General features: G+C 41.5%; 1 protein-coding gene across 1 annotated transcript in view; it reads right to left on the bottom strand.

Annotated features, from left to right (window-relative positions):
• DNAJC5B (DnaJ heat shock protein family (Hsp40) member C5 beta) overlaps nt 1-11,103 on the bottom strand; it is a 52,476-nt gene that overhangs the window by 1,623 nt on the left and 39,750 nt on the right. The window lies entirely within an intron of this gene.

Below are 11,103 nucleotides of genomic sequence, written 5' to 3'. Positions count from 1 at the left end.
TGATCTAGAATGTAACATAAAGACAAAGAACAAATATGAAAGGTTAAAAGACATGAAGAATAGAGTGATAAGGTCTGGTTTATAACTAACTTGATTTTCAGGAAAAAAGTATAAAAAAAGAAGAGGCAACATTTGAATATTTGATGGATGAGAATTTTCTAGAACTGTTAAAAGACATCAGTCCACAAATCCAAGAACTAGTTAGCATAAATCAAAGAAAAACTCATTCTTAAAACACCTTAGTGACACTGAAGAACACAATTGACTGAATAGTTTTGAAAGCACTCTTACTTCTCGATAGAAAATATGGAAGCTGTAAAAAGCTATAGAATTATATCTTCAATATGCTAAAAAAAGATAACCTAGAGAGCTGAACTAGAGATGTTTGCTGGACTAGAGGGGAGGCAGGATTTCAAACAGAGGAGAGGGAGGAGGAGACAGCTCAGGTGTAGATCATAGACAGAGATCTCAGACCCTGCTGGGATTTGTCCAGAGGAAAATTGTGAAGCAGAGAAGGAATAAGATAAAGAAAAAGAGATATTGCCAAGTATCAAACGCAGAGAGGCTTCGAGTCCAGTGAAAGGATAAGAGGGAATCCCTCTCTCTCCCATGCACCTGCAGTGACCAGAGGGCTAACAGGTTTCTTTGTGGAGTTTCCACCCCTGTGAGTCCAGGCATGGAAGCAAGCCTAGGCTAGTAGGGAGAACTTGCCTGATCTCAGAGCTTAAACATTCTGTGTGGGATTCTCTTCAAAGAAAGAGTGACCTGAGAGGCCATTCAGACACTTTTCCTTTCCTGCTCCTCCCTAATTCACTGCAATCAGGAAAGCCAAGAATTTGATGAACGGCCACCTCTCCCCAGAGGGCGTGTGCTACAGGCTGAGGTTTCCATGGTGGAAGCTCTTGCACCCGCTGGGTGCCTGCAGCAGCCCCAGGTGCCTGATCTGGGAGTTCTGTGCCTGCCAGGATTTTTCAGAGACATGCCAGCAAGTCAGACAGGCATGTGGCAGGGGGTGGAGGTTGAGGGCGGGACTTGAGTGACAAGGAAGCTGGTACGGGAACAGAAGAACATCTCCATAGATGGCCCTTTCGTGCAAGTGTCACCTGCTAACAGGGAGAACAACTCTGTAACTCATCACAGCATCTTGCAACTCAGACAGGGAGACTGATTCTTACTCACAAGTACCACCTGCCATTTGGAGATTAGTCACACTGCTGGGAAGAAGTGAAGATGGCAGGATAGAGGCAACCTGGGGGGACACTTAGGAGAGAAACAACAATAATGGGCAGCTTGAGCTGTGAGGAGACCCCACTTCCATTGCAGACCTCCAGGTCGATTGGGGGAGCTTCTCAGAGTCTATGCAGAGACAATCCACCGGACTGCACATTCAGCAGAGATCTGGTACCTGTCAGTACCAGATTTCTGTAACTGACAATATCCTGATCACTCTGGGCATGAAGCCAGGTGCACTTGGGACCCAGCAATAACCTTAGCGTCACCTCTGCCAGGCCAGGGAGGGAACAGATGCTCCCCTGTGTTGACCCCTGTGACTAGGGGTTGACCATGCCTCCTCCCCAGTGTGAACAGAGGGGGAGCCTCAGATGACACAGGCATCACTTGGGAAGCCTTGGGCAACTGCCTCAGTGTGTCCTAGGTGTGGGGGGAAACCTTAGCCAACCAGCAGCTCTGGCCCACCTGTGTGAAATCTGGGCTGCTGAGAGAAACTCTGCCTGTGCGACTGGGTATCAGCAGTCCCCATGCCCGTGGAACAGTCTTCCCACCATGGGTGGCTTTGCCCCTGAAATCCCCAGAACCAGCTCTGAAGCTCTCACTATGACAAGTCTGACCCTGCAGCTCCAGGTCCCCTGCCAGGCCCACAACTCTACTCCCTAGACTCCAGAGTTGTGTCTGGACCCCAAGACCACGCAACTGAGTCCTCACCACTACTGCTGGGCTGGAAGAACCTCAGTGGGGTCCAAAACTTAACTCAGGACTCCCTACCCCTGAGCAGGTATCACTCCTGGACTTGGTTTGTTAGAGTCACCAGCAAAGGGGAACAGGTGGCCGGGCATACCTATGATCAGAGCTGAGAGAAGAGAAGCCGGATGAGGAGAAACAAACAGAACCCTGGCAACATGAAAATACAGACCTTTGCCTAAGGAATTCCCTGCTGTGTCTGTACCTAGAAAACCCCTAACACGCGTGCACAGGGATGGATATATGTACTTGAGCCTTCATCACAGCACCGTTTGTAACGGCAAAACATAGAAACTATTTAAACGTCCACCAGCAACAGAATGGATAAATACATTATGAGATGTTCTCTCAGAATATCCTACAACAGGGAAAACAAATGAATGGCAGTCACAGTGTGATGGAATCTCAGAAATATAATGTTGAGTGGAACCAAAGTAAGTTGAAAAAAATAGCAAGCTGGAGAAGAAGAATTATGAAGTATAAGTTCATTCCCTGAAAGTTCAAAAATATGGGGCGGCGCCTGTGGCTCAAAGGAGTAGGGAGCCGGCCACATATGCCGGAGGTGGTGGGTTCAGACCCAGCCCCTGCCAGAAACTGCAAAAAAAAAAAAAATAATAATAATACAAAATAAAGTTCAAAAATATGCAAAACCAAGTACTAGATATACTAATTAGGAGCACAAATACATAATTTTAATACTATAAAGAATAGTAAGAAATGATTACAAATGATTTAATTCTGAAAAGGGAAAAGCGAACAAGGAAGTTTAAAGGAAATGATAATATTCCTTTTCTGAAGTAGAAAGTCAGGACATGTTTGTATCTATTTAATATTTAATGAAAACAAAGCAGATAAAGGAGTCAAAGGAATTACCCCCAAAGCCTCAGCCAGTAACTGTTAATAATAGAGCTGGGGGTTGGCAAGGCCTTGTCTGACTCCACAGCCCTCTGTCTCAGCCCCTGGCTGTGCAGTGCTCTGGACAGAAAAGGCTGAAAGCCCCTCCTCCGGCTCTGTGAATACTGCCACCTCCCCTTAGGCCTGTGGGATCCTCCAATCCCTGGCATGCATTAACAAGGGGACAAAGAACCCTTTCATTTTCTAAGGGAAGCAGTTACTTTCTTTCTCTGGTCAAATCTTGTTTTACCCTTTCCTCTGCTATTTCTTTTTTAAATTGAGGTGAGATTCATTTACAATTAACCATTTTAAAGTAACGTGGCATTTGACATGCTCACAATGTGTGATTGTACGAGTCACCATCATCATTACCCTAAAAGGAAACCCATCCCCCATTAAGCAGTTGTCCCTATTCCCTGCTTCCCCCGGGCCTGGTGACCACCAATCTGCTTTCTGTGTATGGATTTGCCAGTTCTGAATATTTCACATGAACAGAATCAAGCATATTTGTCTTTGAGTGCCTGGTTTCCTTCACTTGGTGTAACGTCCCCAGGTCCCTACACGTTGCAGCGTGATGCTTCTCTTCTCCTCTCCTGTTCTGCACTTTTCTCCTCTCCCCTTTTTCCAAGTTAGTCCCACCACTCTTGACCTTCTCTGGCAAACTGGTGGGGATTCTAGCTGCTTTCATTTAGCACATTTTATTCTGAGGATTTGATCCCTTATCTAACCTTGTCTCAGTTTAGTTTTCTTTGCAAAACTTCTACTTCCTTCAGTTGCTTGATGAAACTATTCAGTGGAGCAGCCCAGTATGACTCTACTTGCCTGGCCTGGTATGTAGGATGCTATTTGTTATCTCTTGCCCGAGGACATAGGGAAAGACCATGCCACTCCTTTTAGAGTTTAAGATTCACCCCTTCTAGAGTGTCTCATCTCCAAGGATTAATGGCAGTTAATCCCGTTTCTTAACTCCCTAATTCTTGAACTCTTCTGCTTTAAAGGCCCCTAGCTGTCCACACCTGCATCCAGAGGTCAGGCCCCCTCGGGCTCATGTTTACAGCCATTTGTATAGGTATATGCTTAATATTTCTCTCTCCAATGCCTCAGCTAGGTTGTAAAGTCCAATATACCAACAGCCATGTCTTTCTTTCATCTAGTTCTCTGCATAGTATCAGGCAAATATCAAGTGATCAATAAAAGTGTGCTATCTCAAGAGACCTTGGCAGCCAAAAATCAAAGAGACCTTGGGTCCATTTTGAGATGCTTTTGGGGGGAGCTTTCTGAGCTCACCTGTCCTACCGCTCTGGCCTTAATGATGCTTACTTGATATTTTTATATTTAGAAGAAGCAAAGTGTTCTGGACTAGTTAAAGCATTATTTGCATGCATCATTTTTTTCAGTTCTGATTGGAGGAAAAGGAGTAGGAAGGAGATTGAATGGGGAGTGGCAAAAAGAGGATGGATAAATTTAATCTCTTCCTTGGTGTCCTTTTCCTGGGCAGTAAGATGTGATGAATTCTGAACAGCAGATGTAATAAATGTCTCGATATCTTGGCCAAGAGCGAGAGTCTAATTACTAGCCATATGGCCTTTTCAGCTCAGTGCTTGTGAATGTGTTTGGGTTTTATCCAGGTGAGTGGCAAGAACAGTAAAGCAGTCAATAGATTTTTCTATGCTGAATCTCACATTTTTCAATTCAAGGTCAACACTATAAAATCTAAAATCTCCTTCTCCTTTAGATACTTTATGCCCTCTTCTCCAAAAAAAAGGAGAGGGATCATGACTCCACAAGAAATTTTTAGGGTTTAACTAGGAATTTTGGTTGAATTTTATTCCACTGCCTTCAGGTCAGAAAAAACAGGTTGAACTTAGCTCTTGTATTTTTAGTTTGCTTTGCCAGGGTGTCCAGAGGTAACTAGTGACAGACAATTCAGGCTCGCCTTTCTACACCTTGTTACACTGTCACATCACACACACACATGCGTACTCACACACAACATGCACATACACAGTCCCATGGAAAGAGGTCCTACCTTAAGGGGGCTGTATAGGCTGTAGGTTCTATTTCAAGATGTCTATAAAGCTCTCTTAGCTAGCAGAATTCTGACTTCCTTGTGGCCTTCAGCTAACAGAGGAGTGCAAGATGAGCTTGTTTAAACAGTACTCAAAATCTCACGAAGTAGAACTTCTAATTTGTGAATATGAGAAAGTAAGGGAAATAACCTGATACACATTACCTTTTACCTTTCACGTTTCAGATTTTCCAAGACAAAAAAAGGGGGTTTAGGTCCAAACACTCTCTTTCTTCTATCTGATCCTGATTGAGTCACAAGAACAGAATTCCCCTGTGTTCCTAGCACCCCATTGGAAGTAGATTAGTATTTTGAGAAAGAGACAAGAATCCGTTACAAGTTCTGTGGCTACCAGTGAATACTGAAGAGACCTCTGTCTAAACATTACTCCCTTTATTTCTTAAGGGTAGAAACCGAATTACGCCGTTTGATATCATTGAAAGAGACACAAAAGCCCAAACAAATCCCTCCCTTCTGCTGCCAAATCCCACCCTGTACCACCCCTCCTGAACAGAGACTGGTACCATGGTACACCATCAAAAGGTGCCTTAGACCTTAGCTAAGGTCAAGGAACAGGCATGTGTGAAATATGCCCCAAATAACAAATATGCAAGAAAAAAACCTGAGATATAAAATTAGAGTTGTTAAAACTATCTCAAGGTAGGTGAAATTTTTCTAATGGTTTTTTATAAGTCAATGAGCAAAAAATAATTTGATATTTGAATTTTCATAAATTAATATTTATAATGTCCTATAACATGTTCTGAAATGTGAAATTTGAGGTGTTTAGTCACTGAACTCAAATTATACATGTATTTCTGTCTTTAACCCCTATTTTTTCCTCCTATTTGTTATTCTAGCAAGATAAAAGAAGTCAAAGTGCTACTTTTATTTCTCTGGAGGAAGGATTGCCTCCTGTTAGTTTTACTATACTCTGTACCTTGCCATTTCTGGATAAAAGACAGGGAGAATAATAGAAGAAATAACCACTAACCAACTTCCTTAAAGTCCATGTTCATGTACCATAAATTTCCTGTTGGAAGCTTCATATGCTGGCCAAATCTCCAAGCACAGAATACTCTGTAGCACAGCATTTAGATGGATAATTGTTGATCATATAAAGCCTTGGCTCCAATTACTCCCCCCCCCACACACTCTGTCTCATCTCAGTAACTTCCCTCCTCCTGAAAAGCAAAATATTGTGATCTGGTGGTATTTTGTCTTATTCTTTGCAAGTAAATGTTGGGTTCTCTCTCTCTCTTTTTTTAATTTATTTTATTTTTTGAGATAGAGTCTCACTTTGTCACCCTCAGTAGAGTGCTGTGGCATCACAGCTCACAGCAACCTCCAGCTCTTGGGCTTAGGTAATTCTCTTGCCTCAGCCTCCCAAGTAGCTGGGACTACAGGCACCCACCACAATGCCCGGCTATTTTTTTGTTGCAGTTTGGCCAGGGCTGGGTTTGAACCTGCCACCCTTTGTACATGGGGCCGGCGCCCTACTCAAGCCACAGGCGATGCCCCCTCTGTTTTTTTTTTTTTTTTAATATCCTTCTCCAATATAGATTTTAAAATGTAAATGTAAAGGTAGAAAATAGTTCCTAATGAGAAAAACTTCTATGACAAAAGTCATCAATGTCAGAATCCAGAAAATGTATAGTCCATATATGGAAATACCCTCAATACTGGTTATATAATTTGCAAAACCCAGTGTAAAATGAAAACATGATATACTGAATTCAAATATTAAGAATTTTAAGACAGTGACAGTGGAGTAGTAACCCTAGTATTAAAAATCCTGGCAAGTGCCACAAGGCAAGAAAAAGAAACTAAAGGCATACTGATTGGAATGGGAGACACAGAACTATTCTTATTTGCAGATGACATAATTGTCTACATGGAAAATCCCAAGGAATTCACACACACACACACAAAAATCCAAATTAGCAAAGAAAGCCACGAGATACAAAGATACAAAGCCAATATGCAAAGGCAAATACTTGCAGTAAACAATTAGAAACAAAATTCTAAATCCAATGCCATATGCAGTAGCCCCTCCCCCCCCACAAAATATTTAAGTACCCCATTTAACCGAACATGTAGCAGTTGTGTATGCTGAAAAACTGCAGAATAAATCAAATGAGATCCAGATAAGTGGAGATGCATGATGTGTTGATGGACTGGGATATTCAGCATAGTAAAGATGTGAGTAAAATGATCCACAAATCTAATGCTATTCCGATAAAAATCCCCATGATTTTTTTCTGTAGATCTAGACAACCTGATGGGACAAGAAAGATACTAGAATAACTAAAACAGTTTCGAAAAGTAATGAAGTTGGAGGAATCACAATACCTGATTTTAAGATTTATTTTTAAACTACGGACAGCAAAACAGTGTGGGATTGGTGAAGGGGTAGACATATAGATCAATGGGGATGACTACAGAGTCCAGGAATTGACTCACAAAAATATGGCTAATTGACTTTGACAAAGGTAAAAAGACAATTCAATGGAGAAAGGACAATCTTTTCACAAATGGTGTTAGAACAATTAGATTCCATATTGCCCCCCCCAAAAAATTTGGACCTAAACCTCACATATTACACAAAATTTATCTCAAAATAGGTCATAGATCTAAATGTTAAACATTATAAAATTTTTAGAAAGCATTGGACAAAATTTTCATGACACAAGATCACGCTAAAAATTCTTAGACATGACCAACATCACCATCCACTTAAAAAACCCTGCATTTTATTTTGTCAAAAATATTTCCTCTGCAAAGAAGCTGGAAAAACACATAATAATATGTGGATATGATGGCATTTTTGTAAAACAAACAAAACCCCATAAATACAGTCAAACCTCTCTTAAATGGACCACCCAAAGGACTGTAACAAGCAGGTCAACATACAGAGATGGTCAACATAAGGAACTAGGCCTACTGTACTGATGCATACGTGTGGTGCAAGTCAGGTCTATGTAAATTAGGTCAACTCAAGGAAGTAGTCAATGTAAGGAGGTGGTCAACTATGGAGGTTCTATCCCAGAACAAAAGTTTTTTGTTTTTTTAAGAGAGTCTCAAGCTGTCGCCCTTGGTAGAGTGCTGTGGCATCACAGCTCAAAGCAACGTCAAACTCCTAGGCTTAAATGATTCTCTTGCCTTGGCCTCCCAAGTAGCTGGGACTACAGGTGCCTGCCACAATGCCCCGCTATTTTTTGGTTATAATTGTGATTGTTGTTTGGCAGGTCCAGGCTGGATTTGAACCAGCTCTGGTGTATGTGGCTGGCACCTTAGCCGCTTGAGCTACAGGTGCCAGCCTGGAACAAAAGTTTTAAAAAGCATTATTATATTCTTGTGGTGCAGGTGCCTGAAGGGTGGAGTATACAGTTACTTCTGACTCCATACCCTCCTATAGTGATTGCATTTTTTATGGGCAACTCTTACTTTTATATAAGGTCCCAAGTCTCCCCACCACAGGCAGCTTTCAAATGAAAAGCCATGTGCAGTTAAGAATTAACTCCTCAGATTCCTTCCACTCTAAAACTCTAGGACTTTAGAATTAATTCAGATGTGAGTATTGAAAATCCCCTAAGTGAGAAAAAGTTTGCCACTTTTTAATTTCTGGATCACTAAAATAAAATTCTCAAATCCTCAATTTCACACTAGTGCCCCCTAATCGAGTCAGACCCGAGAAAAATGTTATTTATCCTGTGTCATGGGTCATTTGATTTCTAAGTGACTAGTAGTCCTACTAGTATTTTCTTAAATCATTTTAAGTGTGTCCCCTTCTTTTGCAGGATGGATCAGACCCACAGTCCATTTATTGGACCACAGAAAGCATAGTTTTCAGTCGGAGTCTGATTTTCATCTTCACCAGTCCTAACTTCATTAATTTTGCCTATAACTATGTTAAGTATCTCAATTAGCGGAGTATAAGTCTGAATCTAAATAATTCATCTAACTAACAGCAAATCAGGGGTAGATTCTTATAATGAAACGTTAAATGTTAGACTCAAGAACAGTCATAGATTTACTGGGTGGTTAATGAGACTTAAGCTCAGGAACCCTCATCTGTCTGACCCTTTTAAGAGCCAGTTGGGTCCCTAGAAATGTGTTCACATTTTTGTGGATTTAAAAAAGATATTTTGACCACAATCAGCAAGAACATCTCTCTCCACCATTGACTTTGCTTCCATCATGCTTCTCTGCCTAATGAGTGGCAATGGAGGGTCTGTGGGCACTTTGGAGATTTGGTTAAGGGGGTAAAGTTAGGTTTCATTTGAGTTGGGTGGGGATATGCTTCTGTGGTTGGCAGCAGCTCAGTGTGTAGTTAATTATCGTTGGCCGTAGGAATTTCTCTAAGTCAGCGGTTCTCAACCTGTGGGTTGCAGCCCCTTTGGGGGTCAAACGACCCTTTCATAGGGGTCATCTAAGACCATCTTGCATATAAGATATTTACATTACAATTCATAACAGTAGCAAAATTACAGTTATGAAGTAGCAACAAAAATAATTTTATAGTTGGGGATCACCACAACATGAGGAACCGTATTAAAGGGCCGTGGCATTAGGAAGGTTGAGAACCACTGCTCTAGGTAGACTCCTACAGCTCACTGTGCTGGTTCCCTTGCTGAGAGGCCGTGAGGATCCAGGCCAGCAGTGGCGTCACACAATATGAGTGTGTCCAATGGTCTCTGTCCCTTGTGCAGGGACAGCAGGGCTTGAAAGGTACAGAGTTAAAGGTGGTCTGTGGAAAATTCCTCCAAATCTAACGATCTACACATGAAATAAACTAGATAGGAGTTTTTCTGAATTTGACAATCCCTAAACATTTAGACCACATTATCAATAATGAGTGGAAATTGAAAAGCTGAGAAGGAAACTTCTCTAATTCATCAGGAATAACAAATTTTTTTGATTAATCATGTCAGAGGAAAGGCAATTACTTTTCTATACTTCCTACAGGAAATGATTTCATAAAATTAATGTTATATAAAGAGGCAATCAAAGACCATGAAGGCACAAAGTATCAGAGGAAACGTATTCTTAGATACACCAGGCAGTTAATTAAGCTAGTGCTATTTTCCTGGATTTTGTGACCTTTACAGTGTTAGTTTTTGAGCTTTGTGATTTGTTGTGATTTTCTTTCTCATTCTAAATAAATACTCACTTTCAGATCTAATTTTGTGTTCTTTTTTCTAAAGAGGGCTGCCCAAATTGTATAAATTTCAGGCCCCACAAAGCCTGGATTATCCCTACATAGGAACTTTCAAATATTTAGAACCAAGACAAGCTTTTCCTTTTGGTTAAGGATTCTTAATAACACAGCCAAGTGGGATTGTGGTTTAGCTTTGTCTAGATTCTGACCTCTGCAATGGAATTGGTAGCTCTGGGGTGTCAGAACTGAGAACAGTGAGAGGCACATAGATTCATCACCAATCACCCAGCAGGGAGGAGACCTGGGTGGAATCTGGCACCTAGCATGGATTTCTGTTCCAGAAAAGAAATCTTCCACAAAGAAGGTCTAATGAAATGACCTGCTGGGGCTTTGATCTGATTTAAAACAAGGAAGACTTCCCAGAGAAGAGTGTGATCCACTGGATTTGCGGTATCTAGGTTCAATTCACCTAGGTTTGGTTTTCCCACTCCAAAGGAAAAGTTAAGAGAAGGTCAGCACAGTGGATGATGATGACAATACTCTCCCGTCTCAAAGTCCCTTCCTCTCCTCTGTCAGTGACTGAGTTCTGTGTTGGACTGATAGATCTTATGGGAGAGCCTATGGCCAATGGAGCCAGCAACCCCTGACGTAATCTTGCAACAGTTTCTCTCACAAGAGCAGATGGCAGTAATGCACTGGGGGCTTCACTCAGAAGCACCAGCCCTTATTGGTGAGAAGGAGTTTCCCTGCATAAATCACTGGTTAACCCATTTATTAGTAATCTTGCTTGCTTGATCTTGTTGGTATATATTCCCCCATTTAAAGATGATTTTGTCCTTTTATATCTCAAACTAAACAAAACAATATTACCATGGCATTTCTCCATGGGCCCACAATTTGGCTCCAAGGGCAGTAATAAAACAATGGTCAGAACACTCCCTCTGTTTACTGAACTGGCCACCCAGTAGTCTCCACAGCAAGGGACTCAGCTGAATTAACACAA

The sequence above is a fragment of the Otolemur garnettii genome, unplaced genomic scaffold (assembly GCF_000181295.1).
Source record: "Otolemur garnettii isolate 467f Iridium unplaced genomic scaffold, OtoGar3 scaffold00113, whole genome shotgun sequence".
In the NCBI taxonomy this organism is placed as follows: domain Eukaryota; kingdom Metazoa; phylum Chordata; class Mammalia; order Primates; family Galagidae; genus Otolemur; species Otolemur garnettii.
This window is presented reverse-complemented; position numbering and strand designations above follow the sequence as displayed.